At 39.2% G+C, this 24,390-nt stretch overlaps 2 protein-coding genes across 4 annotated transcripts in view; one reads left to right on the forward strand and one right to left on the reverse strand.

Moving 5' to 3' along the window:
- Positions 1-21,753, reverse strand: part of CHRM5 (cholinergic receptor muscarinic 5) — a 58,400-nt gene extending 36,647 nt beyond the window's left edge. Inside the window, exon 1 of one of the 2 annotated variants that reach the window (XR_014513748.1) lies at positions 20,808-21,753. The gene's annotated coding sequence lies outside the window, so the exon portion shown is untranslated. The remainder of the gene's footprint in view (positions 1-20,807) is intronic. The other variant, XM_083450547.1, reaches the window with a different exon arrangement.
- Positions 1-24,390, forward strand: part of AVEN (apoptosis and caspase activation inhibitor) — a 99,708-nt gene that overhangs the window by 27,044 nt on the left and 48,274 nt on the right. The window lies entirely within an intron of this gene.

Raw genomic sequence — 24,390 nt, forward strand, 5'->3', positions numbered from 1 at the left:
ACCAGCATGAGTTTGACCAAACTGCGGGAGGCAGTGGAAGACAGGAGTGCCTGGCGTGCTCTGGTCCATGGGGTCACGAAGAGTCAGACACAACTAAACGACTAAACAACAACAAGCCAAGTATGGCAGCTCACCAGGGGTTAATAAACCTGCTTCCTCCACCTGCTCACACTATAAAAATGAGGGTGTTGCCAAGCAGGCCATTATGTAGAGAGAGCAAACTGTGTGTGGTCACAGGTTGTGCAGACCTGGTTTTCAGCATTGCAGTTAATCATGACTTGTCATTTCAGCTAGGTCCTGTGTTAAAGATTGTTTTTTTAGTTTTCCATGTATTTGCCTGATTTAGGACATTGTGTATTTTATAATAGATTCCTTTCTAATTTATTGATGATTGTTGTTGTTTTATCACTACTAATACCCTTGATCATCACTTATCTAATATTTGTGCTATTGAAATTCAGCGAGGTTCCATTTCGGTGTATTAAATCCTTTATTTATGGGGAACATGAAATTTAGCATCCTCTGAAATTTAATTACTTGCATAATCACATTTTCTTTCAGTGTTTTGTATGCATCATGACTCAAATATGAGATTGTGGTAGAAGATGCTGTTACATCTGAATGCTGTGGTCTTTCAGTGCAGAATAATAATTAGCTCCGTTCACAATACCACAAAATACTGATTGAAACTGGAGACACAGCTTTAAAGCAGCAACAACTTTGTAGATATTGTGGAGTCTCTAACTCTAGTTTTCGTAATTCCTTTACCAAGTCTCTTATTTTTGTTTTGGTACTTGACATCCTGATCCTAATAAAATGCTTGGCAGTGATGCATCCATGTCAGGATTACTGGCACCCTAAGAGTAGTAGATATTTCCTGCTATTCTGTGCATTAGTTCCAGGCCACAGTGAAATGTGATAAGGCAGTGGGATTCAAACTGCCATGGAACCTTTCCACACAGAGGAGTTGTCTTTCAAAGAAGCACAAAGAAGCACTAAATATTCTAATAAGAATAAATACTATGTTTCATGACTAATACTTGGGGCATTATTTTTTCTTGTCCACAAGTGATCCCTATAAGTTGTAGCAGATCCCAGACCTATTATGTGGAGTAGGAGGTTCTATGTGCATATCTCTTATTCTGATCAAGCCCGACCCCTCAGAACACTGAGCTGCTCTGATCCTAACAGTCTTTTAACTGCCATTGGTTATGCATAGAGGCAGAGGAGGCAAGGCTTAAGAGAAGGTCTGTAAGGACCAGAAAAGCAACAGGCAAGGGGCATCAGAAGCAGCAGGCTGTGAGAAACAAGGGAGGGTTTAGAAATACCGTATTTTTCATCCCATAGGACGCTCCGTCCCATAGGACGCACCTAGGTTTTTTTTGGGGGGGGGGGGAATAAAGGAAAAAATGTTTTCCTTTATTTCTCCCCCAAAACCTGGTCGGGGAAAAGCGGGATGGTGGCGCTGCGCCTCCTTGCTGTCCCCCGAGCTTGTGGGGCTGGCCGATGTCTGCCCGGCGCGTGGGGCGCTCTGCTTCAGGGCGCTTCACGCGCCAGGTGGCAGGCTGCTATCCGCAGCCCGGGGAGCCATGCGGGAATTCCCGCGGGGCTGCCTAGACTGTGGATGTGTTCCCGAGGCGCCGGGTGCACTGCTTTCGGGGCGCCGGGTGCACTGCTTTCGGGGCGCCGGGCGCTCTGCTTTCAGTGCGCCCGGCGCTCCAGGAAGCAGGCTGCTATCCGCAGCCTAGACACCCTGCAGGAACTCCCGCAGGGCTGCCTAGGCTGCGGATGTCTTCCTGAAGCCTGGAGAGCGAGAGGGGTTGGTGCGCACCGACCCCTCTCACTCTCCAAGCTTCAGTGAAAGCCTGCATTCGCCCCATAGGACGCACCCAGATTTCCCCTTCATTTTTGGAGGGGAAAAAGTGCGTCCTATGGGGCGAAAAATACAGTAGTACATGATCAAGATCTATTAAGGAGGTGCTTGAGTGGGGAAGACAATATGGAAGCATTTCGCAGAGGTTTGAACCAAACATGTCCAGAAACAGTAGAGGTGAGGAGAGCTGAAGTTGATCTCATAATTTGAAAACTTTTCTCGCAGTTTTTAAAGGTTTTGAGAAAGGACTTTAGTACACTCAAAGATGTTTCAGAATCTTGTACTCAATGCTGATGACAGCTTTATAAACTTCCACTTTTTTTATCACATGTACAAAGAAAAGCATATATCATAAGGCAATATGAAATTTAGATTGGGCTGACTGCATGCAACTTGAGATGCCTCCCTGCTTGAATAGATTAATGTATTGTATTGATTTAGATCTGCATGCTTTATTACTTGGTGCAGGGTGGCTTGGTTGAACAACATAGTAAGCCGAACTATGGCTTATCAGGGCCGCATAAATATGGTCACCCCCAGAGAGGAACTTGGACCTGCATTGCTCCTTCAGCACAGCATTGTGTTGTCAGAACCTGGGTTCATGTTTAAGCTCTCTTTTCCTTAAGCATGAACAGTAGCCAAGGTTTGCCTTTAGTGCTAGTTGGTTTTTGGACAGCATGTTGAAGTATATATAAAACCTACCTTTTTCTCTCTATTAACTAAGTGCTGATGCAGCAGAGGTGAAATTCAGGTCTCGTGTAGAGCCTTTGGGAATGAATCTTGAAAATACTAAAATCTGTTCAAGCAGAAGAAACAAAAGAAGTGGAAGTAATGGCATAACTTGACTGGACTAGAAGACTTTCACTGTGTTTGAAGAATTGCCCTTGGTCACTTATTGATCTGTCTGTCTAAAGTATCCAAAAATAGATTTTTCGCTTTGGTCCACCGCTCATTTGAGCTTGTGTAGGTTCACCATAATCAATTGAGCTCAGCTGACTTAAAGACAAGTACTTTGTTTTAAGTGGAATATGATCATTTTTTTTCTTTCTGTTTTTTAATGGCAATGTGCCCTCTGCAATCTTTACATGTGATATACGCAATATTACATAATGTGCTCTTTTGTATCTTATGAATATAAATGTTTCATTCCCCAAGGACAGCTAGTCACCACTGTAATTCTTTTAGTTAAGTCCAAGTTAGCTTCGGATAGCCTTCTGGCATATTACGAACATTTTTGAAAAATATAAAAGACCAATAATTTTCACACTTTGTGGGTGGGTAAGGATTTGAGATGAATATTCATAATGGCTATGGTCTATGGCTGTACTCAGCACAATCTAGTGAAAGACAGTAATGAGAAACAATTTCCCCTTCATTAAGAAGTCATAAGGCAGAAATAGAAGGAACTGTAGCATCAGGTTTGGCAATTTTCTGCTGGGGGAAAAAAATCTTGTTTTGAACCCAAGAAACTTTATGTCACATGCTTCATGAGCTCTATGGAAGAGCAGCAGGGAAGACAGAGCACTTCTGAAAATAGCAGCCACAAAATAATGATGGAGTTTTATGTTTGAGAAGAGGGACTGGCAGTCTAGTTTCTTGCCCCCGACTTAAACCCTCTCTGTTGTTCCTTGCTACCTGTCCCCACTAAAGACTTGAATGTTCTGCTGACAATGTGAAATTGTGAGATTCATTTTGTAGTTGGAGTTCTTATCGCATGAATCTTGAAAAGGCCCCAGTTCTTGCTTTGACAAAATGTGTGCCTCAGTGTCTTGACACTGAGAAAGCCACTGACCCTGTTTGTTTTAGAACAATAATTTCAAAAGTTCTTGAATGCTTATATTCTCAGGACCTGAATATGAATTCCACAGTACAGTCTTGTTCAGTAGGGTACAGGTTTAGTTTTTCACCACTATAGTATTTAATTTTTAGGTTGTGTACCAGCACTAACAGTTGTAACATGGAGTAAAGTCACAAAAGAATCAAAATGCCTGTTTAGAATAGGATTGGATACCATTCTCCTGTCCTGGTGGATATCTTGAGAGAAAATACAAGAGATAGCATTCCCAGGATAGCAAACTGCAATTAAACCAGTCTCAAGTTGACCAGGGCAATGTTGCAGAATTAATTTCCACACAAGGAGGAAAGGTTTTCCACAATTCTCAAAAATATTTGGAGTTTTCTCTTAATTTCAGGAATGCATGTTTGTATTTTTGTTTTGTACTACATTACTTGTGAAACAGATGAAGAAAAGTCCTATGCGTTATATTCTTTAAAAATATTTTACGCATTTAAAAATAACCTTTTTTTAAAAAACAGCAACAACAACCAACAACATGTTTGTGCAATTTTCAACATTCAAATTAGACCAGTGCATGAGATTGAAGAATAACCAGCATCTCTCAGAACTGGGAAGTTTTGTCTTTTTAAAGCAGCCTTCTACTTTGTGGCTATAAACAAAATAAGGCTTTTGAAATTGTTTATAAAATAAACCTGATTATAGATATTATATGGAGAAATGCTGAGCTTAGAACAATGATCAAAATATGGTCCTACTGTTTAGTAATTCTACATAAATGCCCCAAGTGGCAACAATTTTATATAAAAAGAAACAGAGGATTGCAATCTCCATAAAATAACTTTATTTTGGTGCTTTAAATGAGAGTAAAGAAGAAGGTTTTTGGCTCTTTTCATTATGGGAAAAGGGAAGAACTGAGAGCACCATACTTCCATTTGGATAGGGAATAGAATTAGCATCTTGTACAAAGTCTATGCATCTACCTGCTCATTTTAGCACAGTATGAGATCTAATGCAGAATCTAGAAGTTGAAAAAGAATTCTAGAGCTTGTGTCATCATTTAAGTGTGAAAACGTGGTTCTAGCCCTAGACTGATGAAATGTGTTGCGACTTCCTGCTAAAAACTTTGGGATTCTTTACATATGATTTTTCTATGCCAGCAGTAGTTTTGAGCATTTCCACCTTTTTGGTATGGCAGTTACATTCTTTTCTTCTGCAGCATGAACATAGTGTTTGCACAAGGCACTTTATGGACTTTTATTAGAGAGCCAATTTGGTGCAGTAGTTAGAGCATTGGACTAGGACCTGGGAGACAAAATCTCCAAAAACAGCCTTTCCTTATCTGAAGGACTGTTTCTAAGGGAGGGAGTTGCCTCCACAGTTCTTGCATTCTGCAGCCTTGGGATTTTCTTTAGACCAGGTCTATCACGATCCACAGGATTGTCGTCACAGTCTCTCTGCGACCCTATGTCTCTTCCTCTGCTTGCCTGCCCAACTCAACAACTTTCATTTCCTAAAAAAACCTCAACACCTTTGGTCAACCCCAGGCACTGGCAGGGGTTGCAACGCCACTGCTTGGAGGCGTGGCACTCTGGATATAGCAAGGACCCCCTAAGATCTACATATGTAGAACAAAGGACATTATCAGATGGGCACACTTTGTGCAGATGGATTTACAGTGGTACCTCAGGTTAGAAACGCTTCGGGTTACAAACGCTTCAGGTTACAAACTCTTCTAACCCGGAAGTAGTACCTCGGGTTGAGAACTTTGCTCCATGGTGAGAACAGAAATCGTGTGCTAGTGGCACGGCGGAAGCAGGAGGCCCCATTAGTGAAAGCGCACCTCAGGTTATGAACAGTTTTGGGTTAAGAATGGACCTCTAGAACGAATTAAGTTGGTAACCCGAGGTACCACTGTACACCTGCATAGCTATGGCTTATGAAGCACAGATACTTCCTGCACCATTCAACCTTACGGCACATTCAACTAGAGCAGTGGCTGCCTCAGTGGCTCTTTCTGCTAATCCACCCGTGCAGAAGTATCCAGGGCAGCCCCCTGGGCTTCTCCCAGTACGTTTACAAGGAACTATAAAATGGATCTTTTTGCCTCGGTTGAGGCAATCTTTGGCTGAAGGATCCTTCAGCAGATCCTCCCACAGTAAGTCTAGTTTGTTGCGCTTCAGACCTGCCCTAGTTGGGATAGCTTTGGCATGTCCCAACCCAATGACTTTAAGCAGGCAATGGGAAATGGTACAATTGGTATTCACCTTAAGGGTAAATTTGTACTGTCTGCATAGGGTCATTGGGGCCTCACTCTAGCATGGACTGCACCACTGTGTCATATGTGTCCCTCTCTTGCTGCCTCCTTCCCTAATAATCTAGAAATTTAGGTGTTCTTTTGTTTTACTCAATATATGTGATTCCAATTGTTTGGGCTTGGCCAGTCCACAAAATTGATGGGAGCTGCACTTACTTCTTAAGAATTTATTTCACCTTTACCTAGTGGAGCCCAGATACCCAGTGACCTTCTGTAGGCAGTGTGGCTAAAAATTCCATAAAGTTAATTATCTCTAGCATCTTGCAATAATGGCATTTGTTTTAAGGAAGAAAGACCTTCCTGTGGTGGAAGCCCAGGCAGTGTACATGTAAGTCCTGGAGTGGCCAGAGGACAAGCCCCTCCCCCAGCCTCACTGATGCAATCCAAAGGAAAGCAGAGCAATATGTTTGGCACCATCTTGGCTGGTGGGAGTACGTAAAGAAAAGCAGTCAAAACAAGAGAGAATCTTTTAGCACCTTATTTGATAGTCTTTAAGGTGTCACAAAGCTCTTTGTTGTTTCTGCTACAAGAATAACACAGCTATTCCCTTGCAAATTAGAAAAGGTTGATAAGAAAATGATGGCTCATAGAGATTTATTGTGATGTTAGATGGCAAATAATGTGAGCTGCAAAATGGTGACTATGATTACCACAGTTGTATGAAAGAAACTTTGTTATATGAAAATAGAAAGAAATTAATCAGGTCCCTTTAAATATATACCAGGATAGCAAAATCTTATAATAAAATTGCAGAAATTGGCAACATTGTAGGCTGGATTTCCATCTGTTCAACATTTCCTTTCTAAAAGTTTCCAACATTAGATTTTTTTTCACCCTTATCGAACAAGCTGTCCCTTTTTTATACATTTTGAAGTGCTAAAAACAGGAAATGTCAGAAATTTAAACTGCCAGCTTAATTTTATTTCTGTGGTGGGAGAATAAAGTTGTGCAATTCAAAATCATATACATCTTTATCATTTATTTTAATAGATCAGGCCATTTTCTTTCTCTGAATGACATCAATTGTTGAGTAAAAATGCTAGGGATTAAACTGTCTAACTTCTACAGCAAGATACAAAATTGTAAAATTCTTTTATTTGTGTTTTGTGGAAAACTTGTGTCGGCTGTGAATAGATGAATATATTAGTTTTCTCAATGTGTTAGTGGAGGAGATACAGCAGGAATGATCAATGTAACAACCTGTGGAATAGATGAATGTGATCCTGCCTTTGTCATGAAGTGATTTTTGTGTTAGAATTCTGAGGGCTTCATCTAAAACTGTTTCAAAGTAAGTATTTGTTATCAATAGTTGCAGCAATGCATTTAGATGATCAGAAGGCAAAGCAGAAGAAATGTGCCAGCTGATGCATTGTTAGATTTGAAAGTTGTCCCATGCTCATATGTATTCAGGATTAGGGCCAGGTCAACACAGTGGTCTAAAAATACGTTTATGGGAAGCTTAGCCTTTTCTGGAGCTAGGATACTGGTCTTGAGGGGTGTGGGGACACGGATGGCACTGTGGTCTAAACCACCGAGCCTCTTGAGCTTGCTGATCGTAAGGTCAGCAGTTTGAATTCGCTAGGTGGGGTGAGCTCCCGTCGCTTTGTCCCAGCTCCTGCCAACCTAGCAGTTTGAAAGCATACTAGTGCAAGTAGATAAATAGGTACCTCTGCAGCGGGAAAGTAAACGGTGTTTCTGTGTGCTCTGGCTTTCATCATGCAAGCGGTTTAGTCATGCTGGCCACATGACCTGGAAAAATGTCTGTGGACAAACGCTGGCTCTCTTGGCCTGAAAGGGAAGATGAGCACTTAACCTTCCAGAGGTCTTTAACCTTTACCTTAAGGGGTGTAATTCTGACTTCTTTCTCTTTTCATTAGAATTACCATATTACCAAAATAAAGTCCATTTCCTCTTTTGTTAAGATTGTGCTGTTAACTTCCAATTACACTCAGCTTTATGCCAATTTAGTTTTATCAGCACGTCAAAATAGAACAAAAACGCATCTATTTATAGCATTACTTATGACCTCTCATTAGTGACTCATAATCTATAATCTTTCCTACAATTATGTCTTTATTCAAATAATTCCTTATTGCATTGTTTGGTTGTTCTTGCACCTACATTGGTTGTGTTCTCCTCCCAAGAAATCTTAACATTTAATTCTAACACTTACAAGAGGAAATTTTTAACACCCTTCAGCTACGGAAACTGTTGCATGAGAGCCAATTCTGCAAGAAAGAGGCACACAGTCAGCCTCACTCAAGTGGTTGCATCTAGGTTCCCTTCGTGGGGGGAAAAGCATCTTCTACATCTGCTTTACATCTGCTTCTTACATCTGAAGGACACTACACTGATCAACGGAAGCATGTATGCCTCACTTTCACTCACTCTGTTTTCATTCAAGACCTTGAAAATAAAGAATAGACCTTATCACTTTCCCAATCTGAATTGTCTACAGCAGTTCCAGAAATACCACCCTTTTCATGAGCCACAGCGTTGAGTGTATATTGTCAAGGGAAGGTCATCTGATTCACCTCCCAGTAAAGGTTGAAAATGAGTCAGTCAAACAAAACCAGCCCCCTCTCTGTTCTGCTTTCCTTCTTTCTTAGAGAGCCTTCCAAAAGCCTTCCGCCTTTCTGAGGAGAGCCTTGAATTTTTTTTAACAGTGATTTCTACCATTTATTACAAATAAAAAAAACCTGACTCTATACTGCATAGCTCTTGGAATACACTTCAGCACAAATGTACTGAACTCAACTTAAGAAATACTGCATTCTGGATTTCCTACCAAGAAATGTATCTCTTTGAAGGATGCATTTATTTGAAAATGGTATGCTGTGCGGCGTATTCCTATTAATCTCATTTACTTATACTGCAGTCCCATACATATAGTAAGTCTGAGTTCAGTTGGACTTATTTCCAGGTAAGCGGGTATAAGATTACAGCCTCAGTTTCTCATATGACTTTTTGATAAATTGGATGCATCATTGAGACATTATTTCACCATCTGTCTTTTGAAAGGAAGTCGGTGAGGGTAAAGACCAAAGTACAGTCAGACTACCCTTTATAAGCAGAATATTAAATCTATCTGTAGTCATGCTGCCATTAATGATTTCCTGGAGCCATATGCTGACTTTACCAGAAATATCCGCTCACTTCTCATATTCAACATACTGTGCAGCTTCACACTACAGTGGTTCTACTCATACACCTGATGGGTGGCCACAACTGTATAACCAGGAAGGCCCATGCAAGATACACAGCCAGCTTCTTATTGTTAGCTGAAAGGATGTATCTGGGGACAACCCCTTTAGCTAAAGATTGTATATTGAGGAAATTCCACTCCCCAGCAGGGAGCTATGGGATATAATGGTCCCAGGAGACATGCATTATGGGGCTGCCGTCCTAGTAGGTACTAAAGTGTCACTTGAAGTTTGAGCATGCCATAACAGGCTGGACTTGCAGTCCAAATTAGGCTGATGTAGTGGTGCATCAGCCATGTTGCATAAACTTGAACAGAACTGCTGGGGAGAAGGAAGGAGCATCACAAGCTAGGTGGACTAGAGCCAGAAAACCATTCTATCACTAATAGGGCTGGGTGTACAACAGCCCCAAGAGATTCTTGCAATCCTAGGAGATCTTACTATGTTAGGCATGCCTGCTCTTAGTGGCAGAAAAAGGAGGAGCAGGTTCAGGCTGCCTTCCCTGTGGGGATGCTTATGATAAGGAGGCAATGAACATTCACCTACAACAGGAAGATTGTGAAATAGATAATGTAGATAAAAACAAAAACAAAAAGCAAGACATGCAAATAATTTGTCAGAGAGCAGTCACCTATCCCTTTCTCTGTTCACTTTCTTTGGCCTCATTTTTCATCCTTCCTCTGCTGCCAGCTACCTAGAGTCAAGACAAGCAACAACATGGCAAGTATGACAGGTCTCATTGCCAGAAAGAGTTCATCCTTTGTTTCATTTCTATTTTGTTTGGTGATAGGATTGAAAGATGATGTACCAAAGTTAAAAACAACACAAATGTCAGATGCAAACACCAAAATGGTAACAATATTTGCTTTGCTTCTTTCTGTGCTGTTCACTACAGGCAGTAGCTCTAACCTGTGGGTCAAGCAGAGGTCCTAATGAAATTGATAGGACAATACATTGTAAGTCACAGTGCAGTTTCTACTGATCTGGCAGGTTTTTGAGCTGTTGCTAAGAGTTGAACAAAACCTTTTATTCTTTTCATTCCTCATCCAGTCCTTCTATTATTGATGATTTGGCTATTTTGAATGTTTCACCTGCGCTCTAAATAGTTCTGTTTAAAATAGCATGACCCCAAACTCCAGAGATTTCAGTATGACTTGCATGCAGGTAAATACCATATTTGCAACCTATTTTTGAACTTAGCAATCTTAGTTTATTTGAACTTCAGAACAACAGCACTGGAAGCATATATTCCTCAAAAGTTTCTCTTTTTTGCTCTTGTCAGAAAGTGGCTGTTCTGCTTAAAGAGCAGCGACAAAGGGATGGCTGCTACTGTGTAGATTTATCCCCCATTGTATTTAAGAAATCAGAATACCTGCACAAAGCCCAGTCACCTTCAAAAGGGAATGGAAGGAAAGTTAACCCTAAAATGGTATGTTCAGATGTGCATATCCATATAACGTTGCTTCCTGAGTGTTGTTAGGGTGGCACATGCTGAATGTGAAGAATTTTACTCCATCTTATATGGGCTTTTGCCAGGATTTTCTGCATCATAAGAGCAAGTTTTTATGCAGGGTATATTATGGGTGGATGACTGGATTTTGAAAGTGATATCTCCTAGTGCTATATAAACACTGCTGTCCTTATATAAAACCACATTGAACTTGTTGGAATTTCAGTATAGTGTCCTGCATTTCTGTTGCATCACTAGGTTCTGTTGAGGCTCTATTCACCCTCCTGTTTACAAACTCTACACCTTTCTATCCCTGCATCCCTTCCAAATCTGCTCCAGAGTAATAGTGGGTGGTGCAGGGGACTGTAGGGTGAGGGATGAGTCTGATCATCCAACTGTGGGACAGACGTGGTTGGATTTTAGTTAAGGTGTGGAGGGGTCAGTCAACCTCTTAGACCAGGCTGGAAGATGCTTGGAAGCAATGTGAATTTTCCTGGGTAACTATAGGATATGTATAGATTTGCGCTGAACATACATTTTATGTGGAAGGGAGTGGTCTAGAAATCCATACATTTATGAAGCTGTTAGAAATTAATAAAAATGAGTAGCAAGAAAAATACATTTAAAATTTAATCATAATTCTGTGAGGAAAATTAAAAGTCATAAAACCTTACATTATATCTGGTTTTAGATTTTTTTTCTCCTTGTATGCCAACAGTGTTAACTAGAGCGGAATATAAGTGGTTTGGCCTTGTGTACACGAAGAAGGAATTTTTTATTGTTTATTGAACGTAATAGAGATTGTGCAGAAGAAATTGTTCTTTGTACAATTAAAAGCACAGATCTGACAAACTGTTCAGCATGCATGAAGTTGTGCTGAACAGTTTGTGATTGCCTGCTGTTGCCAAAGCAAGTGTGACTGAGCAAAAACTAAACAAAAGCTTTCTGTAAGGTCCATCCATGGACACTTGGTTCACTTTTCCACCCACATTCTTTTCTCATTCATACCAGACCCCATATTATTTATCTGTTCTGTTTCTTCACTATTTTATTTTTCCAACCTCCTCTTCATCAGTGTAACTCTTTTGCTTTTCATCGTTCATTTCTGAATATGACAAGAGATGGGAAAAGTGGAAAGATGCAGAGACCTCAGAGTATAGAACAATCAAACAATCAACACTGAAAATTGAAGCATCAATGTGATGGAAAATTAACTGTTCTAAAAATAACATGATAGCATTCACCTGTAACAGTATAATGTGCACATTTCGTTTATCAGAGTCTTATAAATCACATTACAAGCTTCATTGTGCTAAAGAAAAAAATAGTTTCTATCTTAAGTACTTTATAACTTAAGCCAGGGGTGGGGAACCATTGGGCTTCCAGATGTTGTTGAGACAATGCTGGTTGACTGCAGTCAAGTTCAGGCTGCTCTATGATGTCTTAGCAGTAATATGTACTACTGAACACTGGTGGAATTTATACATTTTTGACACAGGATAACTGTGCTAGTAATGTTCAGTTCATCCAAATGCCCACTCCCTGTTTCTCCCAGTCATTTCCACCAAGATATTCAGCAGGGAGACATAAAGCTTCATGTTTTCCTAAGTGAGGCTCTGCTTCCTTCAAAGCTGTTTGAACTGAATCAACTTGCTATCCAAAGCAGAACCAAAACCAGAACTTGTTTTCAGTTCACACCCCTAGTCATAATTATTCCAAACTTAGGTACACTTTGCAGTGCTGACATAGTTCAATCCACTTGAATGAAAAGTCTGCTTATGCTCCTTGACGATACTGACATCAAGAGCACTGGACTAGGTGTGTTATTGGCCCAATCCTGCAGAATCACCTTGGCTGTGAGTCCTGGAAGACCTGCTCCCTGCCTTGCGGGCCTTTTCCCACCTCACATGAGTGAGCAGGGCCCTGACGGACTCCAGTTACAAAGAGCTGTGAGTGGAGGGGGGACTCTTCCCATCGTTTGGACCCCCTGGGAAACTCAACAAACCTGCTGCATCTGGAACTGGGTGTGGAGCAGGCTTCTTCAAACTTGACCCTCTAGATTTATTTGGCCTACAACTCCCATGATCCCTAGCTAGCAGGACCAGTGGTCAGGGATGATGGGAATTGTAGTCTCAAAACATCTGGAGGGCCGAGTTTGAGGAAGCCCGGTGTGGAGAGTGCAGCTGAATGGGACACAGCTCTGGGCAGCCTGAGGGAGTACCATCCACCTTGGGCCTGCCCATAAAAAGCAAGTCTAGAGTCAGAGATGAGGGTGATGTCCTCTTCTCATTGTGATACTTTTGTGGGTGAGCTGAGAGTTTGTTTGGACCCTGGGTGAAGAGAACCTGGAAGCTGATTGGGAGAGTGTGTCGGAAAATGAATTGATGTTTCTATTAATGTAACTTTTTATATGTAACTGTGTATTTTGTAATATTTTGTTTAAGTTTACTGTTGTGTACACCACTTAGACAATTTTTTAAATATATTAAGTTGTTTAGAAATTAAATAATGAATCACCTTATATTTTAAGTTCCCACAGCTCAAGAAAGTCGGGAGTGCAAAACAGTGTTCATGTTTCATCTTTTTGCTTAGTTTAATGTTTGTTTCCATATTTGTTCTTCATGCTTTTAATAATGCAGGAACCATTTACTAGATTTTGGTACTGCTTGTTCCTAAACTTGTGCACTTAAAATCTTTGCAGGTACAACTTCATTTTTCTTTTGCTGGAGGGACTGTAAAGTTGTATGCAGTGATGCACAGCAAATGTAAATTTTTCCAGTATGACTTAAGAAAAGTGTTTAGAAATTTAGGCCGTACCAAGAATTTATCTGTAGCAGTTTTGAAGCCTATTTCTTCAATTTAAGGAAAAGTTATGCTTATTTATAGAAAAATAATGAACTCAAGAGTTATCCTCTTTTGAAATAGTAAGCTTACCAAATAAGGGGGTAAAATAGAAATTTTAAAGAAGACCATTATAAATTGTTTTACTACTTTATAGAGTATGGGTCAGCATCTGCTAATTTATGTCTAAATTTATGTCTAAATCTTTTCACAAATAGCTTGTGCAGACTTTCATCTTGCATCTTGTTTTGATTAGTGTCCCATGTTTGCTTTCATAACATGGAAGTAACTGGGTACTTTTTTTTTATACAGGGGTGCTAATTTTTGTGCCAGGAACCATTTCTTGGTTCCTTCCAAATATTTTGCATTAAAATTCCCACCAACCCTGGCCATTTGGCCATGCTGGCTGGAGCTGATGGGAACTGTGGTCCAGTACTTCAGGAGGGACCCAGATAGGGTAGACTGCCTCCTACATTGCTCCTGCATGTCAAAGGCTACATTGTATCCACAACTGCTGATTGGAGCTGTCTTTCTAATTGATTATAAATTTGTTCTTATTCTTTTTCTTGATTACACTTTAACAATGGTATGTGTGTAAACATCCCTCTATGCATATAGGTATGTAGAATTCATTGACAGCTTTTTAAAAAATGTCCTTAGTTTAGTCCTAAAAGGAGTATATATGGATGTGAATATAAGAAGAGCCCTGTTGGGATTAGACTAGGGGTGGAGAACCTCTGGCCTGTGGGCCAGTCTTGGCCTGCAAGGGGGTCCATGAGGACATTTTCCCCAAACCATGTCTGCCTGCTCATCAGTCAACATCACTGGCGTCGTTAGCTAATAGACAGGAGGACAGGGTTTCATCCTGCATTGTGTCTTGTTCTCAGCAGGGAACAGGATTGTGGAGCCAAGGCAGCAGCATTTAATCCCTGCTCATCAACTGATCTAATCCCCACTCATTTAGCTTTGCTATGCTTGCTGCAGTACAAAGAAGAAATTGTAGACAGCACTGTGCTATGCAATTATATATGACTGACCTGACAAGGAGACATGTTACAGTTTTCAAAACCATTTAATGATATAGAAATCTTGATCTTGTGTATGGCTTATCACAAGGCCAGATGGTTGTTCCATATGGTTTTGAAGTGAAATATTAACACTAGTGGGAAATACACACACATGTAACCTGAGTTTCATCAGGGTAGGAATCATCCTATTGGGGAAAATACTTGTGTGAATCCATCACTAGGCAAACAGTAAAATTGTTTAAATAACGTGATCAAACAAATGAATATGGCACAAGCTTACAAGTGGTGAACAGCTGACTCTGGCTTTGATAAACAGACTTTGTAGCTAGCAAACAGTGATCCAAGGATTAATCAACTGAAAGTGTTAGTAAGAGAAATGTTGTTCTGTTTAAGGAGCAGGCTATTTTCCCTGTCTTTCCCCCCACTGATGACAGATTATCATGTCATTCTTACAACAACCTTAAAATATTTTAATACAAATGCATTTTGCAGTACCGTTTCATATTAATTGTCAGCAGATGTGTTTACTGATTTTAATGCAAACATAAGTTCACTGTAAATTTTTAATGACAAGTTTTTTTCTTATGACATGCAGTTCACTTCAAATTTGAAAAACAGCAAAAATGTTGACAGATGGCAAACTTAGAACTAAACAAAAGAATGGGGGAGAGAACTGATTTATCCATTTCTTTGCTATGTATTGATCTTTAACTAAAAAAAACCCTGCTATAGTTTCTAGGTAGGAGGAGAGTGGAATGAATGGTATTATCGAATTATATTTATAGGCTGACAGGTTTCAGTGTTCTCTTTCAGACAAGATTTTGCACAGATATAGATGAAAAATAACTTAAGCTTAGTGAACTGTTTAAGACCATCTGGTGTAAGGAGAATGGATGTGCTCTATCAGGACTGATACATCTGGACAGAGACTACAGAACTATGGTTCTTCATTTGCATAATTGCTGTAGGCTTAGGATCCTTGGATGTATGGATTATTGGATTCAGTTTCCAATTGGAAACCAAATGGTCCTCAGTTCTGGAACCGTGTGCAAGTTAAGCACCTATGCTCTGATTAATCTTATTGTTAAAAGAGTAAAGCATTGCCAGTTCAAAACAGAAGTGACATGAACTTAAGAATGCAATTTTGCGCTCAGGTGTTCATGACATCTTTTAAGGAGTAAAGTTCACTGTCCATTAAGTTCCCATTTATGTATAAGTTGCTGGACCATAGTAACAAGACATTATGGGTAACTTTTACTCAAGTAGACCCACTGTTTCCTTCATGATATCATCATGCTCATGACTTACTTTCAGTAAGTTTACTCTACTTCTCGCCTACATACAAAGACAGGCTCTGGTGGATTGAGCAGAGAAGACTAATAGGGGGTCCAACGGTCAAGAAGGCTGTTTTTGTATGTGTTGTAGGGGCAGGGCAGATGAGACTCATCAATCTAAGAAGGTAGCCCATCTAGGAGAAGGAAACCTGCAACCAAGTTGGTAGCCTAATCTAAGAAGGTAGCCCATCTAGGAGAAGTAAACCTGAAACCAAGTTGGTAGCCTAATCTAAGAAGGTAGCCCATCTAGGAGAAGGAAACCTGCAACCAAGTTGGTGCCAAACGTATTGCTCTGCTTTCCTCTGGACCACATCAGCGAGGCTGAGCATGGGAGGACCACCATATACACTGATCAGGCTGGCTTTTGCCCTGGGAAGGTCACTTTGGTGCTGCTAACATAGTGATTTGACTTCACACCCAGAGGCACACTCCATTGTCTCTCGAGACAGACAAATGCAAATTATTTCTGTCATTTCTCTATAAGACTACAGTGGTACCTCAGGTTACACACACTTCAGGTTACATACGCTTCAGGTTATAGACTCCACTAACCCAGAAATATTACCTTGGGTTAAGAACTTTGCTTCAGGATGAGAACAGAAATCGTGCTCTGGCGGCGCGGTGGCAGCGGGAGGCCCCATTAGCTAAAGTGGTGCTTCAGGTTAAGAACAGTTTCAGGTTAAGAAGAGACCTCCGGAATGAATTAAGTACTTAACCCGAGATACCACTGTATTAATATTGATCATTTTAAGGGTCTTAACACTCACCACATCCAATAATAAGGCTTAACTTGTTTTACACTTTGTACTGTGGGTGAGAAACAGCTATTTATCTATTGTATACATTTCATTTCAGTGGATTACCAGATAGCTAAAGAAAAAGGGTTGATTGGATCCAGACTTCACATCCAGTGAATAGAAATGCTCCTTCCATGCCCAGAAGGTGTTTGATAAGGCATTGGGATCCAATGTGGAGGGAAGGTGACTTTTGCCAATGCCCCCTTTCCTTACAGCAGCCTATGCACTCTGAAAATCAGCTTTGGAGGGTATTCCTACTGTCAGGAGCAAATTTTCAAAGAGCACAGTTGGAGGGGAGAGTCAACAAAAGTTTACTCCTCCCTTCTACCAGTGGGAGCAACCTCCGGACAAAATTCTTCTCAGGGGACACTCCTGCTGGATTCAACCCACCATGTCCTTTTCTAAAAGAAAAACTAAATTTATCTTAAAAAAAAATCCCCATTGTAATATATTTATGAGGAAAGAAACCACACCTTTTTAGAAGGGGACTTATTTTACAATTGTTGGCAAAATGTATACATAGCAAAGGACCAGTTTCCTGCCAGTGTCAATTCAGAGGCTGTTGTGGTTGCCTTATTTATCCACATCTTTGAGAAAAGTTCTTCTCCACTTTGAATTCTTCAGTGTTACTTCTCTCTAGATCACCAGAGCTCCAGAAAGTAGATGGTACCTAGGAGAAGCTCTAAAAAATTTTTCCACCTTGGATACCAAGAGTGTTAGATGATGTGCAGAAGATCTAATTCTAGGATGCTTTTGGCCAGTTTTGAGGGTTTAATTTGTCTTGTTCTAGTTTCTTCAAGCCACTGTTCTTTCTTAAATCTGCTCCCACTCCCCACCCCTCTTTCAGTGTAATGAATTCTCCTTTTTCATAGAACCATTTCCTTTCCTAAACTCTTCCTTCCACACCCAGATTTCCTTCCATTTTTGAAACATTTTAGCTGCACCAACATGAAGCATTATAGATGTTAAGAAAATTGATTAGAAATTTTGAATATAATAATGGAGAAATTTATGTTCAATTGCCTGTGGTGGCAAATCACTTGCTGCCGGGGGTAATAGTCAGTATATTAATGCCTTGCAGCAGAAATAGATTGGAGGGTCCTGAACCATGAAGTGTTTCAGAAACAATAAGGAACTTAGGTTAAACAAAGCAGGAAAAGTCTGTTTATATTTGATTTATAATTAGATGGTAATATATAAGCAGTCATATTTAGTGTAGTATTAGACTGAAAATGGAAAGCAAAAACCTTTGAACGCCATTCCTAATTCCGCCACTTGCTGAGCTAATTGTCTTGAGCTAGTGATCAGTTAATGCTGAGCTAATGATCAGTTAACTATTCTTTGAATTAGCTTTTTCCAAGGAGCCAGCAAGCTATTTTTTTACCTTTTGATTATATAGTCAAAGGACCCATTAAAAGTGAAGTACTTTTGAAATGCTTTCAGTTTGGACACTGTTTCACATTCATATTAAAATGAATCTTGATGCCAGTTTAAATTAGGTCATTATGTGTCATGCCTCGATGATAACATTATTTAAAACTTTGTCTATACTTTGATTTAGTCACAGGTTAGTACGTCATTGAATTTGCCATGAAACAGGTGCCCCACACTGCTTACTCCAAGGATGGGAAACCTGTGACCCTTCAAGATGCTGCTGCTCTACAGTTCCATCATCCCTGACCATTGACCATGTGGGCTGGTAGCTGTGGTAGTCTGGCAACATCTGAGGGGTCATAGGTTTCCCATTCCTGGTCTTATACCAGAAGCATCTGGGAATTGGTATAGGTAGCATTAGAAGTTGAATATTCTTCAAATTGTACTGCTTAAAAACATACAGATTTGTATTATGATTGCACTTAATTAGCATATTTTTTGTTTTTCCTGGTGTCTCTTCCCTACACCCATTTATTAATTCCACCCGACATGAACGTTGGTTAGTGTATCGGATCTGTTAGGTGGTAATATAAACAAGCCCTTAGCGATGTGCATTACATGATATTTATTGGTCCTCAAGTGACAGCATTTAGCACTTGAGTATCCTAAATTTAAGAGTAAAGCCGTTTTATAAAAACACCCTTCCCATTATTGGTTGCCTGCTGTTTAGTTTTTAGAGCCTTCTTTTAACTTAATGTGTTCTTATTTTAAAATATAGAAGTTTACAATGCATAGGATTTTAGAAAGAAGTTTTTTTTGTAACTTTTTCAAGTTGCTTTTGTAAATGTGTTTGTAGTTTTGTTATTTTACAAACTGAATGTGATAGTTAGGTTATCAGTCCTTTTAACACTGCATATTTAATGCTATCTACCATCAAGCAGTTGTTTTACACCTTTGGCAAATAGCAACTTTTTACCTTTTTCTTTGCATTTAGGTTAGGTTTCTAGCCCTGTCCGAAGTTTGCAATGGTGAACAGGTGCAGGACATTGTGTTTCATAGCATTCTGAAAATCATTTCCACAGTAATTTGCTGGTCATAATTGAGCAAACTGCAGGAAGCTTTGCTGCAGGGCTATATTTCAGTGGTCCATCACATGTTTTGCATGCAGAAGATCTTAAGTTCCCTAGCATCTCCAGGTTGAGTGTGGAAATACAAAAGCCCGGAGAGCTCCTGCAAGTCAGTGTAGGGAGTACTGAGCTATATAGACCGCAAGATCCAACTACAGTGTAAGGCAGCTTCTCATGTTCACTTTCACCATTGTATTAAGAGCCCCAGATTTGTAAATGATTGTCTCACATTGGCATCAGCTCTGTTTTTTCTGCTGCCACGGAACCCTGGGCGATAGAGAATGTTAGTTGTACCGAGGAGAACTCTTAAAATAAACACCTGAAAGTACAGTAGGCAAGCAAAAACATTGTGTCCTTCAAACGCAGATCTTTGTTAAAAATCTGGAACAGGAATGCAAACTAGAAACTTCTCTCTGTTATTATAGGAGTAACAGAGGTCGACAGAAGGGATTTCATAGTTACAGAGGAAGTGCTAGTAAGAATATAAAGAGGATTAACCCCTAAAAGTGACTCAAGCTCAGCATTTTGGTAGAATCTTCGGCACCTGATGGTACAAGAGCTCCCTCCCAATCTGGGCATTCCTCCTCAGGTTAGCTGTCAAGTTTGCATTGCGAGCTACTAAAAATCTCTCTAAGTCTTTGAGTATGTGAGAAATGTGAAGAAAAGAGATCAGAATAAATTTGATTCTTGCAAAGAAACAAATAAAAGAGAAGAAGTAGAGACAGGCCGTATAATTAAAATATATAATGGGTTTCCTTTAAAATTAAGAGAGAGTGTATTTTTATTGATTTATATTTGCATTAAGTAGGTGTCAAATGTTTTACTGAGCAGCTTTTGAAGAGATGAAGATCGTGGAGACTTGTCATCATATACACCTTCACCAAGAACCATTGTAGGCTAACAGCCCTAGTCTTTGAACTAATGAATTCTAGTATCTGTGTTCTAGATTTAAATCACGAAGTGATGTGCAATGCACCACATAAATCCATTTAAGCAGTGCTCTTTCACTATCCACCTCTTCTGGTTTGATCATTTTATATTCTAATTTGAATTAAAATGCATATGCTCAGACCTCATTTGCAATGCTGCTGAACTCTTATCCTCAACTTGCATTTAAACTGTATGCTAAGCCTTCATTTTTTAACACAGTGCTTTTACATCAGTTACTATAGTTTCACAGCTAACTATAATTGACACTTTTGGTCTCTTTTCTTGGTGTATTTTAAGCATGGGTTTGACTGTAATAAATTATGCCTTTAAAATTTGATGTTGCCATTGTGTTAAAATCTTTGCTTTAATAGCTTTCATTAAATATTGAAGTGCAGTAAATATTACTTTGTAAATAGTAACTGTGGTGTGGTTTTAAAGATTTGGCTGTTATTTCTACATTTCCCAGCTTTCAGATAAACAGCAATTGAGAGCAATTTGAATCTTGGCAAACAATTATAGGCAAATCAAGTGGGAAGAGTTTAATAAGGTAATTTGGGAAATATAACACATAAAAGCAGTTATTTGTACAGTCCAGGACAATATACCTTTAAAGGTTTAAAATTCAGCCTTGGTGTGAATGAAAACACAACTGAAATTCACTGATACTGTAGGCACAAAATCAGAGCAATCTTCTTACAGGAAAAGCTAGATTTCTTAATTAAAAAAATAAAAACTTACCTAGCAGATGACTGAAGACAGATTCTGGATTCTGTGTCTCCAAATACTGAGATACACTCTCCAGGTAGGAAGCTTTCTGTATTAGAAATGCATTCTGCACACTAGCTTTCACATTTCTTTTTCTCTACTGTGTCTGTCTCATTTGCTGGTGCTGCTTCATTTTGTTGCTGCTTGCTTCCAGTTTACTCCCAGTTATTCCAAATCCTTGGGTTCGCTCTCTAAATAGTACTTTAAATTCTTAAGAGGCTAAGAAAAAGAGTGATGGACTTTGCATCTTCTCAAACAATAGAGGCAAACACATCAATTCTGGTTAATTCAGATTTTCATTATTTATCAAACGTTAATTGAAGGCTTCAGCACTCAGTAAATCCCATTTGCTTTTGTCATGTGAATTCCAATACTGAAAACTTCTCTGTTCCAGAAAATCCAGTATATGTCAGTGCTGTACGTTGTGTTGAAGGGCAGGGTAACTGGACTCCAGGTTTTGCCTTAACTTTTCACCTGCATAGCCTGCTTTTGGTAGTGGCTGTTGAACAGTCTGCTCTTCTCTCCTTCTGTCAAACACAGATGTGAAATGCTGCTTGCGAACAGGGGAGAAACTCCCAAAGGGTGTAGTGTTGTGTCATATCTGAAGACAGTGAGCATGCATGGCATCAATGAGTTGCTTATATGAGCTATTCAAGTCAGGCACTGAACTGATAGGATGACGTTTCCATACATAATACACTAATTATTTCTTCTGATGGACAGCAATGTCTATTGGTAGGAAGAAAAATCAAATGATGCAATAAGGTTTGATAGGTCCGCCCTGTTTGAATGGCTTGCCACACCAGAAAACCTCCTATTATTAGTGAAATGGACAGTGATTTTAATGCAAGTATTGGAGTGTCATTTTTATTCGTCTGACTTTTTTTGTAGCTAGCAGGTATTAAAGTGGATCTGAGAAGAGGAGCTACTGAAAATATGCGTTTAAAATAGATTTTTTTAAAAATGAAGTAATTGGTTTATTTCAGAATATGTACCTTAAAAAAGATCCTTAACCATGTTTAATTGGAAGTTAATCCACTGATTTTTGTTATTGATGCTTGGGATTGTCAAGTAAATATGTCATTTCAGTCTCTCTCTCTCTCCCCCCCCCCCCTATTGAAATAGATTTCTAGCCCATGAATACTTGTTTGGTTTAATTTTAAAATGAGACATTGCCATTTTACTACCACGTGAATAGTGCTCTTTTGAGGTTAGCATGTGTTGAGCCCTTCCTGCTTAATGCATGCATAAAACGCCCCTGTGTTTTTTTATTCGTGTGTGTGTATGTGTATATATATATATATACATATATATGTGTGTGTGTGTGTGTGTGTGTATATTAGAGACAAATTACTTCAAAGTTAGGTTTGAGCATCCCTATTAAAAGACTAGTTATATCATTTTAAAAAATGTATGAGACACTTTATTTTATTAATCTTTCCTCTCGCACACTATGAATAGGGAAAATCATTGCTTGGGAAGAGGTGAGAAAAACAACGAAAATATAAGGGTTATCATATCCCTGGTGTTTATAAGTAATTCATCATTTTGTTGCAGTGCTGTATTTTAACCAGCTCATCTCCTTTGGTTGGTTAGTTCATAGTTAATGATCACTGTTGATTTAACTCTGTCCTGCATCTTTCCAGTTGATAGGTTTCAGGAGTCATAATCAAAGGTAGAAACTTGGAGCCAGAGTAGGCAATGTGTGTTTCGCCTGTGTTTAATTGTGTACCCTCATGAAAATAAACCCATGTGAAGACTGGGTTATTTTGGCAAACACCCTGCAGATATCTGCAGAGGTGTGTGTATGCACACACACACACACACACACACACACACACACTGATCTTGGGGAAATCATGGAGGAAACATGATTAAGAAAACTTAAGAAAACATTCAGAGCTAGGAAATGTATTTGGTTCTTTAAGACTGCCAGTACTTAAGAACCAAGTTTACTTGTTTCTGTGGGGTGACTCGAACACATGTTCTGCCTAACCTGAACCTGCCCTTTTCTGATGGCTGAACTGTGCCTTTCATATGGCTGAGTGAAAGAACTGTCAGGAAAGCAAATATTTTATTTATTTATTTATTTATTTGATTTCTATTTCATCTTTCCTTAAAGTAGATCATGGTGGCGACATACACTTTTTCTCCCCTCTCGTTTTATCCCCACAACAACCCTGTGAGGTAAGTTAGGCTGAGATTAGTTGGAATGAGCCACACAACAGTTTCCACTACTAACTTCCTAAATTACCTTCTCTTGAAGCTGGCAGAAGGCTGTGTCTTGCGCATAGACCTTACACAGAAGGGTCTATTTAGGAGATTCAGTTGCTGGCATCACTTAGAGGCCAGTCTTCAAGGGGCAAGTGTTCTTGGCACCAGAAAAATTGATTTTGTGACTTAAAATGCATAGTAAAGTTTGGGCTTATGATTGAAAAAAAAAATTATTGGAATGAATTTCAAAAAAAAGGAAACAGGAAAGTTGTAGAAGTCATTTTAATTTTTTCCTTTTTCCGACGCACCTTAAAAATATATCCTGAAAATGGTATTATAATTATGAGTTACCAGTAATTTTTGTTGTGTTTGTAACAGATAGTGTATTTTAAATTTTGATGTGACATGAAGGGATGCCGAATGGGGCAGGTGGCATGTTTCTGTATGATATATATTTTGTTGAGATTCATTGCTGCTTGAATAAAATGTTTTAGTTCTTTTGTCTTTGTGAATAGTTGCAGCTAAAATGAATAGAAGAAGCTTCTCGCTTTTTTTGTTAGTCTTTGTTCTGTGGTGTTTTTTTGGGGGGGGGGTATTGCTTCTGTATGGTAATTATTCATTATTTCAGTTGGAATAGTTCTACTCTGTGAACTGAATATGTGATTATCATTCAACTAAATTAAATCTGTCTTTAAAGCTGTAATTTGATCAGTCACTTTAGTCTCTTGCACATTATATTAGTTGTGTCTAAAGAGAATCAGTAAATGTTTGTAAAGATGTATGTATCCTTTTTAGCACAATACTTTTGTTTTATTTTTAATTAGACATTAAGGTAAGATTGTTTAAGCTTGGTTCTTTTGTGAAAAAATCAAGCATTCCTTAAAAAAAATTATAATATAATTTTGTATTTGAAGCATCCATACCTCTTTTTAAAATTGGAAGAATAATCTGTGATAATAGTGAACAAGAACTTTGCTTTGCAAAATGGAAAGAAGCATAGAGTAAAGCAAAACAGACTGGAGAAGTAGCAATAGCGACATACATTAAGTAAAAAAATATAAAAATGTAATTCCCCTACAGCCGATTCAATTATGAAGGGCCACCATCCTTCTAAGGGTTTCTTGTTACTTCTGATTGTATAGTTAATGTAACTTGCGAAGTGGAACTATTTAGAACCCACCAACCAAATACATTTAGCTGCAGGCAACTTCAAATGTGTAGTGGAGCGCCATATCTTCCTCTGCAGCTTGCAGACAAGGGTACACTGACACTACTCCGCTGCTCTTTCCTCATGAGTGAGGGATTTTACAGTATTTGGGCTGGAGCAGAGTCAGACTGTCAT

Source organism: Podarcis tiliguerta (genome assembly GCF_965153285.1).
Source record: "Podarcis tiliguerta genome assembly, chromosome: 1".
Lineage (NCBI taxonomy): Eukaryota > Metazoa > Chordata > Lepidosauria > Squamata > Lacertidae > Podarcis > Podarcis tiliguerta.